This window comes from Lepus europaeus, chromosome 2 (assembly GCF_033115175.1).
Source record: "Lepus europaeus isolate LE1 chromosome 2, mLepTim1.pri, whole genome shotgun sequence".
Classification (NCBI taxonomy): domain Eukaryota; kingdom Metazoa; phylum Chordata; class Mammalia; order Lagomorpha; family Leporidae; genus Lepus; species Lepus europaeus.
Window position 1 is genome coordinate 160142726 of NC_084828.1, and position 19567 is coordinate 160162292.

General features: G+C 45.2%; 1 protein-coding gene and 1 pseudogene across 6 annotated transcripts in view; one reads left to right on the forward strand and one right to left on the reverse strand.

The window, feature by feature from the left end:
• Positions 1–19567, reverse strand: part of THRB (thyroid hormone receptor beta) — a 412267-nt gene that overhangs the window by 110706 nt on the left and 281994 nt on the right. The window lies entirely within an intron of this gene.
• On the forward strand, positions 13249–18823 carry LOC133752149 (complex I assembly factor TMEM126B, mitochondrial-like; annotated as a pseudogene).

Below are 19567 nucleotides of genomic sequence, written 5' to 3' on the forward strand. Positions count from 1 at the left end.
GTAGCTGAGATGTTTTAGCTTCTTGACCCTAGACATTTGCTTCTCAAAGGGTGGTCTGTATACCAGCTTGTTAGAATATCTGGGTCCTGTGCCAAACCAACTCAACCAAGGTCTGCATTTGGGTAAGAACCCAGGTGATTGACATGCGGCTGAATGCCTGAGACACACTGCTCTGTAGACTGAATTTGGATTTTTGTCTTTCCTTTTATGACTTCACCTCAGTCTGACCTGAGCTCCCTCCCCCACCACATGGATGAGATCCAACAACAGCACAGCCTGGGGAGAGGACCTGGAGGTGCCACAGGTGCACGGACTGCAGAGTACAGCACACAGGTGGGTGACCAGGTGGGCACAGGTGGCTGACACACACAGGTCAGAGTTCTTCAGCTTACTGCTGATGGACCAGCGTTAGCTTTCTTTTCCTCGAGGGTGTTCTGTGTTCAGTGGTGGGCGGTGGCACCAGGTTGGCTCAGGGACAGCACTGAAGCCCAAGGCATGGGCTTGAGGGTCAATGTTGTCACTACAAGTAACCACTGCAAGTAATTTCAAAGCATTGAACTTTATAATTCTTCAGTATAAAATGAGAAAATTAAGTTCCTTCTCTATTTATTTCAAAATGTTGGAGTTGCTAAAGTTCAATGATGATGTGAATGAAAGTGCTGGGTAGTCTCCCATGTATGAGGGGACTTCAAAAAGTTCAGAGAAATGGAATTAAAATAAGTTGATTATGGTGTAAAAGATTTTAAAATCTGTGCATAGGGGAGAGCTTCAAAAAGTTCAAAGGAAGTGCATGTTATTAAAAAAAAAACTATGCATGGCTTTCAAAAACTTTAGTCTCAAAATTAATTTTCTTTCAATTGCATGTTCTGTGCACTTAGTGCAGTTCCCTTGTACTAAGTGCATGGCCACCACTGGATGAGGAACCACCTGATGGGAAGTAACAGACTAGAGAAGTACACGGAAGAGGAAGCGTGTCTGTCTAAGACTGTAGCAACACATTCATGCCCTGGACTCTAGGAAGTGTTGTATGTGAATCACAGTGACCTAGAAGAGGGAAAAATATCTTAGTAAGGCTTTAAGGATAGTGTTATTGCTACCCCACTTAGTACTATCAGTTATTATATATTACACATGTTATATATTATATTACATATTAGAGTACTATTAGTACTATTCCTATTTAGTACTATTTTCCTTCACCTATAGTAACAGTTGATACTTTAGTACTACAGTGTTACTTGTTACTATTTTATGGCAATAGTCTTAAAAATACTATGGAAAAATGGAATCAAAAGACATGTTTATTCTGCCACTAACATTTTTGAAATCCACATATACTTTTTCATGATATGAATGTTTCATTAACTTTTTGAAGATTCCTCTATGCATGGCTTTCAAAGTTTTTTGCACCCAAACACACTAATCTTTTAATTCCATTTGCCATGAACTTTTGTGAAGTCCTCTTGTATTACTATTCCCACATTACTTTAGCATCAGCTATTATTTAGCATCTAGTACAGTTTCCCTTCAGTGCGCTCCAGAGTTGCAATTCCCATGAAGCCTCTGACAGCTCCCTGGAGTAGGCAGGTGTCCCAGGGCCTCAGTCCCTGGTCATTCTGTAATCTATCAGTGGAACGCTCTGTACCAGCTGGAGAAGCCCAGAGATGGTTCTCTCTTGAGCCACAGCTCAGCACCAGTGGAGGGGGACATGCCACTTTGTGTGGTCTCTAATCCTTTTACACGACTCATTCATGTCTGTGGTCAAGAGGCTTTGTTTGAGGCCAACTCTGTGCAAGCAAGGCCCTGGTTTTTGTTCTAGAATGATACTGCAGCCTGCCCACAGAGGGTTTCTAATCTAACACAGAGAATCGCAGCAAAGTAGAAAAATGGCCCAAGCACATATGAAGGTTTCACCTTCAGTTGTAGACTCATGTAGACTGGGGCACAAGGGAGGCAGACAGTGTTTCCTGCTGGGCTTATCTGGGAACGCTTCTGCCTAGAGGTGATTCCAGACCCAAAGGTGCTCTTCCTTATTTAAACATGTTTGTTTGTTTGAAATGCAGACATACACACACACACACACATACACACACAAAGAGAGACAAACAGAGAGATCATCCATACACTGGTTCAATCCTCAAATGTCTGTGACAGTGGGGATATGGCCAGACCCAAACCAGGAGCCTGTAACTCCATCTGGATCTTCCACATGGGTGGCAGGGACCCGAGTTCTTGAGCCATCACCCACAGCCTTCCAGGAAGTTGGATCCTAAGTGGAGTAACTGAGACTCGAACCAGACCCTCCAATACTGGATGTGGGTGTCACAAGCAGAGGCTTACCCCATTGTACCACAACACCTGACCACTTTCTTTGAAACAGGCCTGTTCCAGGTTATGGTTCACTCCTTTGTTTTCATTTATGAGCTCCTAAGGCGCAGGGGCTACTCAGCAAGAAAGGAGCGTGGTGCAGAGGAACTGGGGGACTCCGGTGCTCCTGTGAGTTTTGGGCAGGGGAAGTGATAAGATCCAGCTTAGGTTTTGAAGCTTCGTGGTGGCTGGTGCTTGGGCAGCAGGAGCAGCTGGGCATTTCCAGCTGGTATGGGAGCGAGCCAGAGGTGGCAGAGCTTGGGCACGCAGCAGAGGCAGGGAGAAGGCGAGGGGCGCATGGAGCAGCCAGGAGGCAGAAATAAGAAGACATGATGATACTGTGAGGTGAGCCTTTAAGACTGGGATAAACACTGGGGGTACAGATGGGTTAAGATGTGACGTTCTCCGCCCTCGAGGAATTTACAGCCCATTTTACAAGCTGGCTAGGAGGGAGCAGCTAAAAATACAAGTCCCAGATGCTGTGACCTACGGGGTGGTGCTGCGACGGACTCAAAGCTGAACTCCCTCTGCCTGGACCATCCACTCCCAGTCCACAGCCATATCCCCTAGATTAGGCTTGTGCCACGGGGAAGTGTGGGAAGTGGACATTCACTTCTCAAACACAACAACGCAATTCTATTTTAAAAATGCAAACGATGAGCAAATTGTTGCTGACTATTCTGAAACGGAAAAGTGAATGGCATTATTCACATCACTGAGAAAATAAGTCCAGGAACTCTGGAAGATGACAGGCTCCATGTACCCCACCATGGGCTGTGATGCCACTGACAACTCAAAGACCATCTTGGGCTGCAGAAATGCAGCCTGTAGGACAAGGGCCGTGTGGGCTGCTACATCCTAAGAGAGATGTCTCATGGCAAATATCCTGGATGATGGAAGACATCAGAAGCGAGTGCTGAAGGAAATCTGGACAGGTGAAGAGCCGCGGGCAGGTTAGACAGTGGTCTTCAAATGTCTGAGAAGCTGCCATGTGGGAGAGTCCAAGCGTGTTTCATGGGCTGGAGGTGAGCAGAGAGATGGTGCTGACACTGCCAAGGGAGACTTTCTCTGCTCCCCTTAGGCTCAACACCCAGGCAGTGGCAACTGCACAGACGAACATGTCTTGCCCTTTCAGGGTTGTTTATTGTTCTCGGGGTTAATAAGCCCCTCCCAAGAGCCTCAGTGTCTTCATGCTGCAAAGCACAGGTGCCATGTGTGACAGGGTTCTAGTGGGAAAGTGAAGGTCTGCTCCCTGCTCCCCCTTCAGTTTCTCCTCCAAAGCTCAGTGACTGGGGGTGTGTGTGACCTGCTCAGGGGTTGTAATGAAAGGTACAGGTTACCTCTTGGTAAACAGGCAAGCCATCTGGCTCATGCTTCCAGGGGGGTTCACAGATACCACATGCATGTAAAATGCACTTTCAGATGCCACCTTAAGATTTTAATGGTCACTAAACTGCAAAGAGCTAATGGAAAAGATAAAAATTGATGTCCATAGATTCGAGGAAATGGGATGGAAAGGAGATGTGAAAGCTCTTCGTGGTCTGGGGCAAAGAGGCAAGGACCTGCCCACAAGCAGCTTGTTGATCCCTTTGGAGAGGAAGAATGATGGGTTTCTAAGACGCAAGGCTGGAGACTGAAGAGGAACCCTCCAACACAAGGCTATGGCTTAGGGTTGTCCCGTCCATTGCATCAGATACCAGCTAGGGCTCTGGGTCATTCAAGATGAAATACAGAGCCTTCCCCTGGGTGGGGTGGGGTGGGGCGCTTGGGTGACCAGCAGCATGTAGCTCAGGGACAGACGAGGTGAACAAGAGGGGTAAAAGATGTTGCTTGAAAGGCACCAAGCGGAGTGGGATTGATTTTACTTCTATGAGGGGGCTCAATGGACATCTGAGCTTGGCTCTGAAAAAAAGAATAGCTGGTATTTTCTGGGAGTGAGAAGTATGACTTGGGAACAACACAAGAGCACAGGGTACATGATTTTGGAGGGAGGGGTAGGAAGTGGCCAAGAATGTTGCCTCTTGAATCCCTTCAGTGCTGTAGCTTTCCTTGGGCAAAAGGAAACGCATGGGGATAACAGGTGTGTGGTCCCAGCAAGCACACTGGGGTTTTCCAAGGAGGGTGTTTGTAGCTTTTTCCATCCACCTTCCTTGGTTTTTGCTGCCTGGCCTTGCTCAGGAGGGAAGGTAGCAGAGGTTCTGTAGGCTGACGTGTCTGCACGGTGAGACTAACAGAGCGTATCTAGTCACCTGCAAGTGCTTCACAGGCCCTGAGAGCTGTGGCTGAGCTGGGGTTGAAGGCAGGAGGACCCTCATAAGCACTTCTCTTGATTAATCTGGAAAGGTTAGATGCCCATGTGTTAGGTTATTCCAGACTCTAGCCTGACACTGTTACCCCAGGAAGGCTCTCAGAGAAGGACTGATCCTTCCCACCTGGCGTGCAGCAAATGTGCCAGAGGCCGCACCAGTGGCCACTCTGAACTTCCTAAATAGAAGGATTTTAGAGGCCACCTAGCTTAGGTGAGGGCATAGCTTGGGGCTGTATCTTGAAGTTGTGTTTATGGAGAAGGCAACTGGTATCATGGGGTGTTGGGCACTGCTGAGATTTTTGGGTGGGACCAGAGCCCCTTATCCCACCTGCTTGGGAAGGCAGGGGGTCCCCCTCAGAGTGGGCTACCCCCCACGCCAGGAAGTAGGAAGGCTGTGGGTTCTTGGCGCCTTTGCCCCCACTTTGGGAAGTGGAGTTTCCCCTTCTCTACCTCTGTCCCTCGTAGAGAATGACCTAATTGCAGTGAGCCTTGACCCTGACATTCGGGAAGCATTCATAAGGGCAAGGTCAATCCCAGGTGTGGAGGAGACTCTGGGACCGGGGGTCACTCCAGAGGGTTCATATTCCCGAGTCTCAGTTCTGGAGTGTGGGGATCTTAGAGAGGCTCCTTAATGGGGCTTCATTTGTAAAGCGGAACCCTCCCAGGGTTAACCTGGGGGTGGGGAGGAGGCAAGGGAGTTGGAAAGTGCTGTGTGAATGCTAAAGCCAGACACCAACACGAGGTTCTAGAAGAGTTCTTCATTATCATGGTCATTCTCACTATGATCTGCTCTTCTCCTAGCGAGACTCATCACCCCCAAACAGAGCACAAGTAACTGGAGCTATTATCCGGCCTCTACTTTAAGGTGCCCACAGGTGGGATAAGGACTTGTGCATGGCACAGAAGACCATGGCCTGGGACACCATCAACACCAAGATAAAGTGGAGATGAAATTGCTTCTCCCTCACCTGCCATTCTTTTCCTTCAAGGCCCTTTTTGATGTTTTGGGTTTTTTTCCTTTCCAGGTTATCTTTCATGTGCATTTAACCTTGTTAAAGGCAGGAAGGAAGGCTGGACATAGAAGCAAATTTGTCTGCAACAATAAAGCATCCTAAACGCAGCTCCAATTGTCTTTCCTCTGGGTCTTTGCACCTTAAGCGTAAATCTAGGACTCAGTGAGGTGAAAAAATGCAGTTGAGTTTCTGATGGTAGCAATGAGTTAAAAACTCAGAAGGAAACAGAAGCAAAATGTATTTCAGTGGTACCATGCTGTGATCCACCTTTTAGACTTGGTAACACTAACCCTATTTGAGAATGTAGTATCACAAATCGGTAACACGAGGGGCCCATGTTGCGGTGCAGCAGGTCAGCATCCCATATTCGAGTGTTAGTTCGAGTCCTGGCTGCTCTGCTTCCTATCTGGCTTCCTGCTAATATGCTTGGAAGGCAGCAAAAAAATGGCTCAAGTACTTGGTCAGGAGACCAGGATGGAGCTCCTGGTCATCAGACTGGCCCAAACTTGACTGTTTTGGCCATTTGAGAAGTACACCAGCAGATGGGAAATCTCTCTCTCTCTCTCTCTCTCTCTCTCTCTCTCTCTCCCTGTCTCTGCCTTTCAAATAAATACAAGAATCTTTAAAAAAAAAACTTAATTAGAGGAAAACAGTGTTAAAGGCCGGCCTAGTTAGTCTGGGGATAGGGCTGGTTAGAAAGAGTCTGGGTTAGTTAATACAGATGTGGAAAAATAGTAGCAGCTCTGCCTACCTCATGTTGAGGGCATTGATGCGAGCAGATCACCCCTTTGAGCCAAAGTCAGGCTTCCTCTGCCACTTCCTACGCCCGGGGTCTCAGGCTCACAAGGTGGAGAATGACAATGCCTCTCAATGGAAAAGCAAGTTCCATTTCAGATTCTCAACAGGCCCTGCTGTGCCCCTAGGGAGGCCGTCAACACAACCAAGCCCCGCGGTGGAATGTGAGTGCAGTTTGCTCTGGCTGTCCCAGCTGTTGTTGTTGTTGTTGTCCTCAGAAAACAATCAGCCTCTGCTTCTACTCCTCCCAGGCCTTTTCATTCAAGTTCAACCATCATATTCAGAAGGTCATTGCTACTCTTCCTGGTACCCTGTGTCCATGCCCCGTCACTGTCCCTCTCCTTCCCTTCCTCTGTGTCTGTGTCTCCCCAGGCAGTCACCATGGAATGTTGGAAGGTGTGAGGGCCCTGCTACTCACCAAGAGAATGGGGGTATTGAGAGTCAAGAGCTGCCTTCCTGACGTGGGCGTCAGGTGCCCAGCTCAAGGGCCTGTGGGCGTTAGCGGGAGCAATGCACTTGCTTCTTCCTTCAGCGCCAGCCTCTGTGGCCATAGCCCGAGATATCCTATTTCTGTTTGAGCACTAAGTCAGTAGGGCTTGAAGTGGGGCTCTTGGAGCCAGAACAAACCAAACAAAGAATCATTTGCCACATCGAATTCATTGTCACGCTCAGTGAAACAAGCAGCGGTTTCTAGCCGAATTATGGCATGACAGAAAAGTCAAGAAGAAACGAGCTGGGACAAGCCTTAATGAGGCCGGGGATGAAAGGATCCATTTGCCCACCTGCCATGGGCTCGGTGCATTTCCCCCATGGTCAGCTTTCTCCAGAGATGGCCATTCAGCTCAGAATGCTCCTGATAAACGCAGGCCAGTCTCTTAGCGGCAGAAAGCTGATGGATGGTTCTGGAGAAAAATTTCAACACATGTCCTGTGGGCCAAAGCCCACGGTTACAACTGCTTCTACTGCCACCTGGTGGACAGCAGGATTGCTGCTTTGTGCCAAAGCAAAGTGACAGAAAGTGTGTGTGTGTGTGTGTGTGTGTGTGTGAGAGAGAGAGAGAGAGAGAGAGTGAGAGAGAGAGAGAGAGAGAGACCAGGGAATTAAATAATTCCTGAGGAATGAGGATACCACGCAGAACCAACCGCCAGATGCCTGCATATGCAATTGTGGTTAGGTGACTCATTGAGACACATGCATGAAAAACAACAAACAAGAACATGAAAATAAATCATTAGCACTGAAGCAAGTGATTTATTATTGATTTAAAATAGTGTCATTTGATGATGGATAAGATAACAACAAACAACCCACTCCCTCCCTGGCCCTGGACGACTTCGTAAGAAAAGGCTATACCACCTGCCCACTGGATAGAGCCCCCCCTACAGTCATAACATAAAAGAAAACTCGATTTTGTTCCACAGAGACACTGTCTCCCAGACTGAGTTGGGGTTCTGCTGCCTCCGGAATCGGTAGTGAGCTCCTTGTGGATTTTTCAGCCTGGGTGAGGAAGAATCATTTTCCTAAGGAAGTGTTAGAAGACTGCTTTGCTCCTAAAACATTGTGCTGAGGAGGAGGCTACATTGAAAAATTCCTACAGAAATAGAAACTATATATTGTTCCCTTCTTCTTCCTTTGGTTTGCCACTGCTTGGTTGAAGCCTCTTCATGCAACTTCATCAGCAAATTCAACGGCTCCCTGTGGGGTGTCATGTGCCCAGCACAGACACACTAAGTTTTGTTCAGAACGACTTGTTCCAAGGGTGATTTTCAGGAATGCCCTTGTGCAATGATTTCTTCACATGTGCAAGGATGAATCTAATAAGTTTAAGTTAGGCAGCACGGGTTGGGACACTACATGAGAAGTTAGGCTCTTCTGATTTTTTTTTTTTTTTAGAAAGTGAAAGGAACCTAGGATAAGGATTGAGTCATGGAATGGGACTGGGAAGAGGTAGGTAGGAAGGTTAGAGAGGAGAGAAGCCCCTCAAAGACCCACGTTTTTATCATTTTCTTTTAGGTTTTTCACCCTGATGTTGAAGCCAAAATTAGAGTGTGCATTTCCTTATGTGTGCTGGCTTGAATGTAAAATTCGGTCAGGAAGAATGAAGTCAAAGTACACTGCTCCTGGGACAGCAGTACCGTAACATGGACGTTCCCACCTTTCTGGGCGCGTGGTACTCCTTATGTTTAACATTTTCTTCACCATGACCCTGGTTCAAAGGAAATACTTAGATGCTGTGTTTGGCAAGTAACTAAGCCCAAACAGCCTAACCAACCTATATTTGCGTGGTTTCTGGCATTTGTTGCTGCGTTTTCTTCAAAAGTTAAAAGTGCTCCCCCTCCCCCGTATTGGTGTGGCACTCCCAGGGTGCCTTGGGACAGAGTTTGGGAACCATGGCTATACCAGCTTTGGGAATCGCCACAAAGCCCAAAGATCTCCTTTCACGCCTCACTCTTTGTCTCCACCATTTAGGAACATGGTGGGGACTCTGGGAGCATCCTGGCAGGCTACACATGGCTCAGGGCAGGCACCCCAGCTTCTCCACCCTGGCCAGCACAGAGCCTTCTCTAGATCACACTCTCAGAACGTTGGACCTCTTTGAAGGTCGCCTGCGTTTTCAATGGGCACCCCTGAATTTGGGACACTCCCCAGTTCACTCCAGTCCTGCAGTAATAAGATGACACGAAGTGTCAGAGAGTGGCCTTGCAGTCTGCTTATGTGTACGCAAAGGCTCAGCATGGGAGCCACAGGGAGAACGGTCCTCGCTCTGTGCGTGGCAGAATCACCTGAGAGACTGCTCTCCATCTCCAGGCCGGGGCTCAGGCCTGTGTGATGAAAATTCCTCGTGCGTGATTCTTTTGAGAACTTCTGCTCCTGAGAGAAGCAGCTGAGTTGAACGTGAGTGTGGGGACAGGTCGCACGGGTGTCACCCTATTAAAGTCATTGGCTCTGCTGCTGTGAGCCCACCTGTATGCCTGCTGTTTGGGACCACTGGAGCTGACCCTACTGTGTCACGTCCTGTTCAGCGTCCTCAGGCCTCCAGAGAACTCCTCCCTGCCTCTTGACACCTTTCCTGGGGCAGTCGCAACGTCACGGCCAGGGTGCTTTATCCGAAGCACATTGCTAATGAAAGGCCGTTCACCATTGTGCCGGAGACCTGCTGCAGGACCAACAAAGCCGCGGCAGCTTTCTCGTGCACTTGGGGAACTCAGATCACTCCCTTTTCACCTGCCCCATGTATCTACTGCCTTGGAGCAGGTTCTCAAGTGCGGCCCCTGGATCAGCAGAATCCGCATCACTTGGGGATATGTTGAAATGCTGATTCTGGGCCAGCGCTGTGGCACAGTAGCTAGGCTAAGCCTCTGCCTGTGGCACCGGCGTCCCACATGGGTGCTGGTTCATGTCCCGGCTGCTCCTCTTCTGATCCAGCATCCTGGCTGATGGCCTGGGGAAGTTGTGGGGGACGGCCCAAATGCTTGGGCCCCTGCACCTGCATGGGAGTCCCAGAAGAAGCTCCAGATCAGCCCAGTTCTAGTCATTTCGAGACCATTTTGGGAGCAAACCAGTGGTTGGAAGATCTGTCTCTCCCTCTGTTTGTAACTCTACCTCTCAAATAAATAAATACAAACTCATAAAAAGAAATGCAGATGCTGAGTCGAATGAGGTGGGGGTCCAGCAGCGTGCATCGTCATAAGCCCTCCAGGCAACGCTTCTGATGCATGCATGGCTCTGAGAGTGACTGCTTTATAGCATTTCTGTCTTCCTCTGCCCACTGACAGCTGAGAAAGTCTTTAAAAGGCAGGGCCCACTCCCCTTCCTTCCTCTCCCCACAAACTAGCGCAATGGTCTGCACATAGCAGGACTTCAAGAAGCACTTGTTATTTATTGTAGCCAGGCAGCTGTGGCTCCGGCTCCTGAGCATAAATAAGCAGTGCCTTGGGTGCCACCTCCGAGGGGCTGCCCACGGTGGGTGGAAGTCGTCTCCCATTTCTTACAGGTCCTATTATCCATATTTACAAATCAGCTCTCGCTAAATCCTCTCCAACGTTTTGACATTCCTTTCAGTTCAGGAAGCCAAAAAACAAGATGCCATGTTTTAGCCAGAGTCTGCTTCCTGCTGGGGGAGGGGCCTTTCAGCATGATTCTAAAATTCCATACTCCCAGCGTGGTGATTATTTTCCAAACAATGGAAGGAGATTGCTGATTCATGTTTGGCTCTCGGCTCCAAGCATCTTTTTTCCCTCCCGCTGTACTTGTGCCGATGCACACAATAATGTTCTATTCATCCCTCTGAATTGGAAATGCCAACAGCTCAGCTATGCGACGGAAGGTTCCCCCTCTTTCCCGGGCTTATTTAAAGCCTTCTCACAATTAACACACTCTGAAATATTACAGGGTCTTTACTTCGAGCCATTTGGCTTGGGCAAGGATGGTGAGACTTTATCTTTGTATCAGCACCCTCTTGCACAATGCCTGGCACACAGCCACGATTTTTCTTTTTTCTTTTTTTGTTTTTTGTTTTTGTTTTTCCATTTATTAAACTTTTATTTAATGAGTATAAATTTCCAAAGTACAGCTTATGGGTTACAATGGCTTCCCCCCTCCCATAACTTCCCTCCCGCCCGCAACCCTCCCCTTTCCCGCTCCCTCTCCCCTTCCATTCACATCAAGATTCATTTTCAATTCTCTTTATATACAGAAGATCAGTTTAGTATATATTAGGTAAAGAAACTGTTTGTCGAGTGAATCTCATACTCACTTCCTGAGGTTCAAGTCTTATCCTTCTATTCTGCCTTGCCAAATCACAAGCCCCTCTTCGGTACAAGGAGAAAGCCTGCCTCTCACACTCAGAGGCTCACCTTTGGATCCAGCCAAAGACTGGAATTGGCTCAAGGTCAGCCGAGCCAGGTGGGCTCCAGCCAGTCCCAGCCTGCTCTGTGCTCTGGTTCACTGAGGACCCCCAGTGCTAGCACTGTGTGTGGCACACAGTAGGCCCTTAGTAAACACAAGCACCTGTTACATAAGAGCAGTGCACACCTTTGTAGGTGACAGCAAAAGGCTGGTGCTGAGTGGAGGAGGGGAGGCTCAGTGACACATGAAGAAAAGGAATTTTCTAAAAAAAATGACTGGTATTAAGTTCACATTCTGGCTGGTGCCGTGGCTCACTAGGCTAATCCTCCACTTGCAGCACTGGCACCCTGGGTTCTAGTCCCGGTTGGGGCGCCGGATTCTGTCCCAGTTGCTCCTCTTCCAGTCCAGCTCTCTGCTGTGGCCCGGGAGTGCAGTGGAGGATGGCCCAAGTCCTTGGGCCCTGCACCTGCATGGGAGACCAGGAGGAAGCACCTGGCTCCTGGCTTCGGATCAGTGCAGGGTGCCGGCTGCAGCACGCTGGCCATAGCAGCCATTTGGGGGTGAACCAGTGGAAGGAAGACCTTTCTCTCTGTCTCTCTCTCACACTGTCTAACTCTGCCTGTCCAAAAAAAAAAAAAAAAAAAAAAAAGGATGCATTTTGTCATTTGCCTCTAATTACTAGGGACTGAATTGTACACTTTTAGAGGCAGACAGTGGGTGAGCTCTTGAGGGCTGGGTGGTGGGAGTGAGACTGGGAGTTGGTCTAGGGATGGGGATTGACCACTCATGGATGCAAGGGTTCCTTTTAGGAAAATGGAAACATCCTAACATGGGATTGTGATGATGGCTGCACGACTCTGTGCATATACTACAATCCATTAAACTGTCCACTTTTGATAGGTGAACATTGTAATGTACTATGTCTCAACACAACCACTAAAAATGCACCGTAGTTGACAGATGCAAGCTAGAAAAGAAACACAGGCCACTGTTACTCCATAACTGGCATAAGGGTTGTCTCTGGCTTGGGTTTTGAGTGGGGGATGGGAGAGACTTCCTTAGCCTATTTGCTGCCAGGGACATTGATTTGTTGATAAAGAAATGTAACTTAAACTTCTTGATCAAGGCTTAACTCAAGAGTAATTTATTTGGACTAAACGACTCGCCTTAACAACTCCCACATCTCCCAAAAGTCTTTTTTTTCAGGACTTGAAGGCTGTTTTGGAAAACAAGCAGTCACTCTGCATGAAATGAGCTTTGTATAGATTTTCCACTTTCGAATTTATCATGCCAAGACAAACTCTAACCACAGTGCCATTTTTACTAAGATGGCCAAGTGTCTTCCACGTCTCCAAGGTTACCGTGTCTGTAGCTGTAGACTGAGATGCTGCCTGGCTCATAGCCCTGGGACTTCCCACCCACTGATGTTGGGGTGATCTGACAGCCTATATGGGCTAATAACAGCACATTGTGATGGAAATTATGGATACTAAGAACTCAAAGAAGACCATTTTCCCTCCTCTGGGAGTTCAGCAGCACTCGCCGTTGAGCTCCAAAGGGGGACAACCTTCTTTCTGCACCTTGGTGCAGATCTCTGCTCAACACCTTGCCAGAACCCTGACAGAGCACAGAGGTTCTGGGTGAACTAAGGTCAGGAGGCTGCCACAGGCCTGGCTTCAGTGTTCTCACTAGGGACTCTCTACGGGTGAGCAATGGGACGCGGTAAGGGGATTCTTAGGGACAGCTGCTACGGCTCCAGAGAATTCCTAGGAGGAGGACACAGCTGCTATGTCATCAATAACCAGAACATTTGAAGGAATGGATGTTTAGAGTCATTTCCTTCACAACGATGAAACAGAGGGCTAGAGGGACTGAGAACCTTGCTTTGTCTGGTGGCTGGAGAAAGGACGAGTTGAAATGCCAACCAAGGACGGCGCTCTGAACTGCTGTGTCACACTGCTCCCCACTGCCGTGTCCATGCTACTCATTTGGGTGAAGGACACAGAGATGACTGACACCTACCCCTTCCTTTATGGCAAGTACAGCCTGGTAGAGATGACAACACACACATACACATACACACACACACAAGATTCTAATAGAGGAGGTTGTTCCTGGTCTACCCTGAGTGCAGAGTGCCATCGGAGTGTGTAACAAGAGTAACTTAAAAAAGAAACACATGCTATGCAGATCTCCATGGCTCCCTGCCCAGGGGTCATGCCAATCTTCTTGGTAAAGATCTAATTTCAACTGAGCACCTTTCAGAATGTGGGCTAGGTGACGTGTAGGTGATGAAGCAGAAATAGTTCTGACCGTATAGTCTGCATCACTGGCTGCAATATCTATACCGACTTGTCCAAATATTTGTACATTTGCCTTCGGAGAAGAAGAACAGTATGTCCCTATGGACATATTATAAGGATTAGATGAGTTCATATGAGAAAAGTAATTAGGACATTGGCTTGCAGATAGTGAGTCCTCAGTGTGCTTGAGTTGTTAACACATGGTGGATCACGGGTTCTGCAGAACTGAGTACTGGGTGCTAGAGGCCTAAATCCACACAGTCCTGGTTATTTGCCTGCCTGGCCAGAGAAGAGTTGGCACTTGAGTATTGGGTGGTAGAGGCCTAAATTCACACAGTCCTGGTATTCTGCTTGCACGGCCAGAGAAGAGCTGGCACTTGACGCTGTATTTTTGTCCTAGGAAGGGCAATGGGGGAAGGGAGAGGAGTGTTCACTAAGTGCTGTTGCCACCTGTTGAAAACTTTTTTCCTTCATGCATAGGCTGCAGAGTTGTAGCTTTGGTAAACAGCACCACATCAAATAGGACATTTGTCAGAGCAAAACGATTTTTTACAAAATAGTTGCTAACATTTGGAAAGAGTGGGATTTCCATCCCTTGGTAGCTACTGTGTAAGATTGGATGAGGAGACAACTCAGTCCCCTGGGGACAGCAGGATTTGTAAAACTGACTCTTTTAAGCAGTGCTACGATAATTAATGGGTCCCATCTGAAGTCCCTGTGTGGACTGCAGCTGCTATTTTCCCAGTGAGAGAACATCTAAATCAATATTTTTCACAGTTTCAACTTTCCCTCATAGAACACAGCTTTTATGGATGTGATCTGGGATTCTCCACTTGTCCCATCTCTAGAGAAAAGGGCCAGTTTATTGTAAACAAGAGCCACTTACAGTGGCCTTGGTCATCAACTTGAATTGCTGATCTTACCTATCACAGAAACATGAGTCATTTGATTTTCCAGGAAACAATTCCTGTGGTTTGAAAACAAAGATTTCCAGAGAAAGGGGAATAGTGCAGTTTCTAAAACACCATAAAAATAATGTATATCCCACAGGAAATGCACAAATGTATATCTGGGACTCTCTCTCAGCTCCAAGGCCAAAGCCAAGTAGATAAAGCGTGGCTCTGGGTTTTATAATCAAAATTTGCAACAAATCTAAGGAGTTTCTATTTGTGTGTTCAGGAAAGCTGAGCAGAGAGGGGAGAAGATGATACTTTAAATATGTTAGTCACCACCCAGTTTGCACATCCTGTGTACAATATGGTTCCCTAAAAAGCATGGATAATAATAATGAAAATAATAAAGGCCATGAAAGCAATGGCAACATTTATTGAGTGCTTACTATGTGCTAGGGATTCTGCCACGTGTCCTACATATGCTAGTTCCTTCCTTACTCTCAACAGCCTATGTAGATGATACCGGCTCAGTTTTATAGTTGGGTGAACTAAAGTTACGAGAAGTGGGAGATTTTGAAGTGGGAGAACCAGGTCTCAGGGACCCAGACTTTATGCTCCAAATCTACATGCGTTTCTGTTTTCTCTTTACATTGGTTATTTCATTTGATGCTCACGATCTCCTCTTGTTACCTCTTTTGCAGGTAAGGATTTTGAGGCTCAGATACTGAATGTCTGAAGATCAACACTGGCACACGGGACAGTGAGGACTTAAAACTGTGCCTCCTCTAACCCAAACTCCCTCTTGAAGAATGGGAGCTTAAATCTGTTCCTAACAGAAGGTTGTTACAAATAATTTTGATGCCACTACCTATGAAAACAACAATTAAATAGCTGATTAACAATCACACCTACATGATACTTTTTTTTTAAATTAAACTTCCAGCTCAGAATATGAAGCAACTAAAATTGCACTGCCTGAAAGACAGGATTTGGTCAGGCTGACACAAACCATTTTAAAAGTTCACTCTTTGAGTCTGAAACTTTCACACACAGCCGACCTTGTATCAGTGAGACACTTATTACTTAAGCATCAGGGAGACATTCTTTGTTAGCCAGGAGATGTTTTTGAGTTCAGTAGAGGTTACATGGCTGTTCAGAAAATTAGAAGTTCTGTTAATAATTACTGTTCCTTCTGATTGAGGATATTATTTTTATTATCTCAGGGTCCAGTTCATGAGAATAATAACACCTTACGAATGTATTAATGGGGTGGGAATTTGTGTGAACTGTCCTTAAGTCTCCACCCCTCACAAACTGTCAGCTCAATCCTGTTACTGATGCTGCTGGAGACATTTCTAGAAGGATTACCAATGAACACTCTCATAACAGGAAGCTTCTTTTTATGAAAAGCCAAGGGGTATTTGGAAATGTAGGACAGCAGTAGTTGCTCAGAGGAAGGATTTACGAGAGTACACGGGGTAAAGCTGGCTGTCACTTAACAGAACCATTGAACTTCCAACCCCAAAGCTGGCTGCCGGTTTACACCTGTTGCCCTTGAGCTCCAATCCACCCTTCTATTTTCTGCTCTGTGATGCTGGGGCTGGGACTTTGCAAGCTATTTCTGAGAGTCCTTGCTAGAGGGCGTTCTATGTAATTCTGCTAGTAGGACCCAAGGCAGAGTGGAGGTGAGAAGTGAGAAGAGACTTCCTTCCCCTCCGGTCTCATGCCCCTCCTGAGAATCCTCCTGCAGTGGTTGCTAGCTGGGGCACCTGTCTCTTAGCATTTTCAGAAGCAGTCTTTTTTTCTTTTCTTTTTTTCTTTTTCTTTTTCTTTTCTTTCTTTCTTTCTTTCTTTCTTTCTTTCTTTCTTTCTTTCTTTCTCTCTTTCTTTCTCTCTTTCTTTCTCTCTTTCTTTCTTTCTTTCTTTTTTTTTTCATCTCTCAGCAGTTGGCTGGCCCCCTTTCCTGGTGCTCTGAGCACCAGCTCACAGGATGGCTGCTCTGTTAACAGGGCCTAGAGTTCGCGTCTTTGCCTTCTGTCTCTCAGCTCAAGAAAGGAGATAGCTGCTTCCTGCAACTGGGCTACTTTTTTCCTCTTGTTCACTGCTCCAATACATATGTGCGGGGTCTTCAGGAGGTTCATGGAAAATGCATATGATGAAAAACTATGCATGCATTTCAAAACCATTTTTGAGTGGAAGTAAACTGATCTTTTAATTCCATTTTCCCACGAATTTTTGGAAATGCTCTCCTATAAAAACCAATTCTCTGAACTAAATCCTTTTGTGTGTGACTTTGCTTTTCTCCTTGGACCCTGACTGTTGCTTGTGGGTGGCAGGCTTGTAGCAGACAGCAACTCCCAAGTAGTGCAGCAGGAGAAGCGATGCTATTGACCAAATTCAAACTTGTCCTGTTCAGTCTAAGGAATGATTATTTCCAGCCACAAACCGAGCCTACTTAACAGGCTTTGTGTTCCTTGAAAGATTAAGTAGATAGCTTTCAGAAATTATATTAGAATAATTTTATTAATACTGTTAATCTAGATTTTCGCACATAGAAAATAATATAAAAAACAGGGCAACTATAAAATGGAACCAATGTTAGATGATAAAAAAAAACTTTTCCAAGAAGTACCAGTGGCCAGACAATCTTCCCACGATGCAATCAACTTAAAAGCAAGTGAACAAGCAAAAAGAATAGCAGATAGATACAAAAAGAAAAATTACAATTAGCAGCAAACCCAAAAATTCTCTCTCTTTGTCCAAAAGGTAAATAAAACTAAAACAATAATACTTATTGTTATAGTTAAATATATAAAGAATAATTGTGATCTATGTATGATCCTCAATGCAGTACTTAAAGGAAATGTCATAGTACATTAAGGCATAGTATTTGTTTTTTATGACTTAAAAATAAGTGAGTTAAGCATTTTTAGGAAAAGGACTATAAAGTAAAAGAAAGCTGAAAGAAAAATTAATAAAGACAAGGCCAGAAAGTGTCTAGAATTAGAAAACATGAGCATTGTAACAGTAAATATATCCAAAAGTGGATTCCCTGGAAAAAACACAAACAAAAGAATGAATAGATTTACTATCAGATAATCTAATTAATAAAAGTAAAAGAGAAATAAGGAATAAGAAAGGGGAATTAGTTATAGATGCTGAGAATTAGAACAATGATAAGAAATGATTTTGAGCAATTTTGTGCAAAAACATTGGATAACCTTGACCAATTTGATTTTTTTGAAAAAATATAAAGTAGAAACAAAAAGACAAATTTGTACAGATTAATAATCTTTGAACAAAGTAAACATGGTCAAGGAATTGACAGTGACTACGCCTTCCTGGAAAATGCCAAATCCAGATGGCTTTAAGTCTGACTTAAACATCTGTATCTTTTTTAAAAATACAAAGAAAGAAGAAACTTTCCCAATGATTTTTTTTTTTTTGGTGAAACCAGCATAATTCTGATACTAAAGCTATAAAAAAATCAGAAAACAGAAATCTGTCTAGATCAATTACCTGTATGATGCAAAGATCATAAATATCAGCAAATAGCTCTTAAAGATTAAGAGAACAACACAACAAACAAAATGGGATAGATTCACAACAGCAAGGAGGAATCAACATGAGGAGTGAGGTGAGACTGGTCCAGACCTGAAGGATGCAGGTGTGGGGCCCTTCGGAGCTGGGGAAGTGCCCAGGGGTGCTGGATGGCAACATACACTCATGTCAGCCCAGTCCTCCTCTATGAGATGCGAAATGCAGAAGACCAAGGGTCATCAAAATGATAGAAACAGAACCTGAATATCTTAGAAAAGACCTTAGATATATGTGGAACAGTGTCCCTTGGAACAACAGCTGGGTTCTCTGGCATATTGGCAAGCTTAATTTTCAGACACGGCTTCAAGGTAAAACATGATGCTTTGAATACATATGCATCATTGACCACACTTCCATTTTTGTCTACTATAGTTGCTTACAAGCTGCTTGCAACTGCTGTTTTGTATTCAGGTAATATAAGCAGGGGAAATTGTGTTCTTAGAAATTCACTGATTGGCATAGTATGCAGTGTTTTATATCTCCGTGGTTGGGCTTTCTCTAAAAATGGACATCTGGCAGTCATATAGTCCAAGGGCCACCAAAAGGAAGGGTTTTACTTCATTGTCTGCTGCTGTGTCAGAGATGGAAGCAATGGTAAATCCTCCAGTCTCCCAGACAGTGTGTGGAATACTCATTGGTCTACAGCATTATGCAGTATTCAAAAAGACACCTGAGAAAACTGTACATGAAAGTTAACCAAAGAATGAGTGGATACTGACTCAGCAAAATGTTTGTGTTTTTTATTATATTTCTTATCATGAGCACTTTGCATATTGTTAAAATAATTAAAAGTCACTCTGGACAGATGATTTGTTTCTGTCTCTTTTACCTGCTATATAGCAGATACTTAATACTTATTCAGCAATTCAATAAATATAAATAAAAATGAATGTGAAAAATATGAGGAATGCTAAAATCATAGTAGCAAATCTAGTAAGTGTAAAAGTATTTGCTCTCCTTGCAATATACTAAAATGGCATGTGATAACATTTACTGCTTGTTCTTGATGACTGAAAAACCTACAGGAGGTTAAGACTATACAAATATTACCCTGATAAAATTGTAAGTAGATGAAGAATTTTGAAAAAGATGAGTAATGAGGGAAAATCAAGTCTATCAGATATTAATAAAGAGATTTAAGACTACCATATCACAATGCCTTAACAACTAAAACAGCGCAGCACTGGTGCAGGAAAAGGTAGCAGATGAATGGGGCAGGACATGAAACAGACCTCAATATATATGGAGATATACAGTATGCTAAAGGGTGGCTTATTCAATTTGCTTATTAATTATTTATTAAATTAAAATGGGACAAATAGTCAACAAAACAATCAAAGCTGAATCCATAACTCATACCCCATACCTGATTAAATATCAAGTGGCTACAAAATTTAAATGTAACTAATGAAAACCCTAGAAAAAACAACACTAGAATCT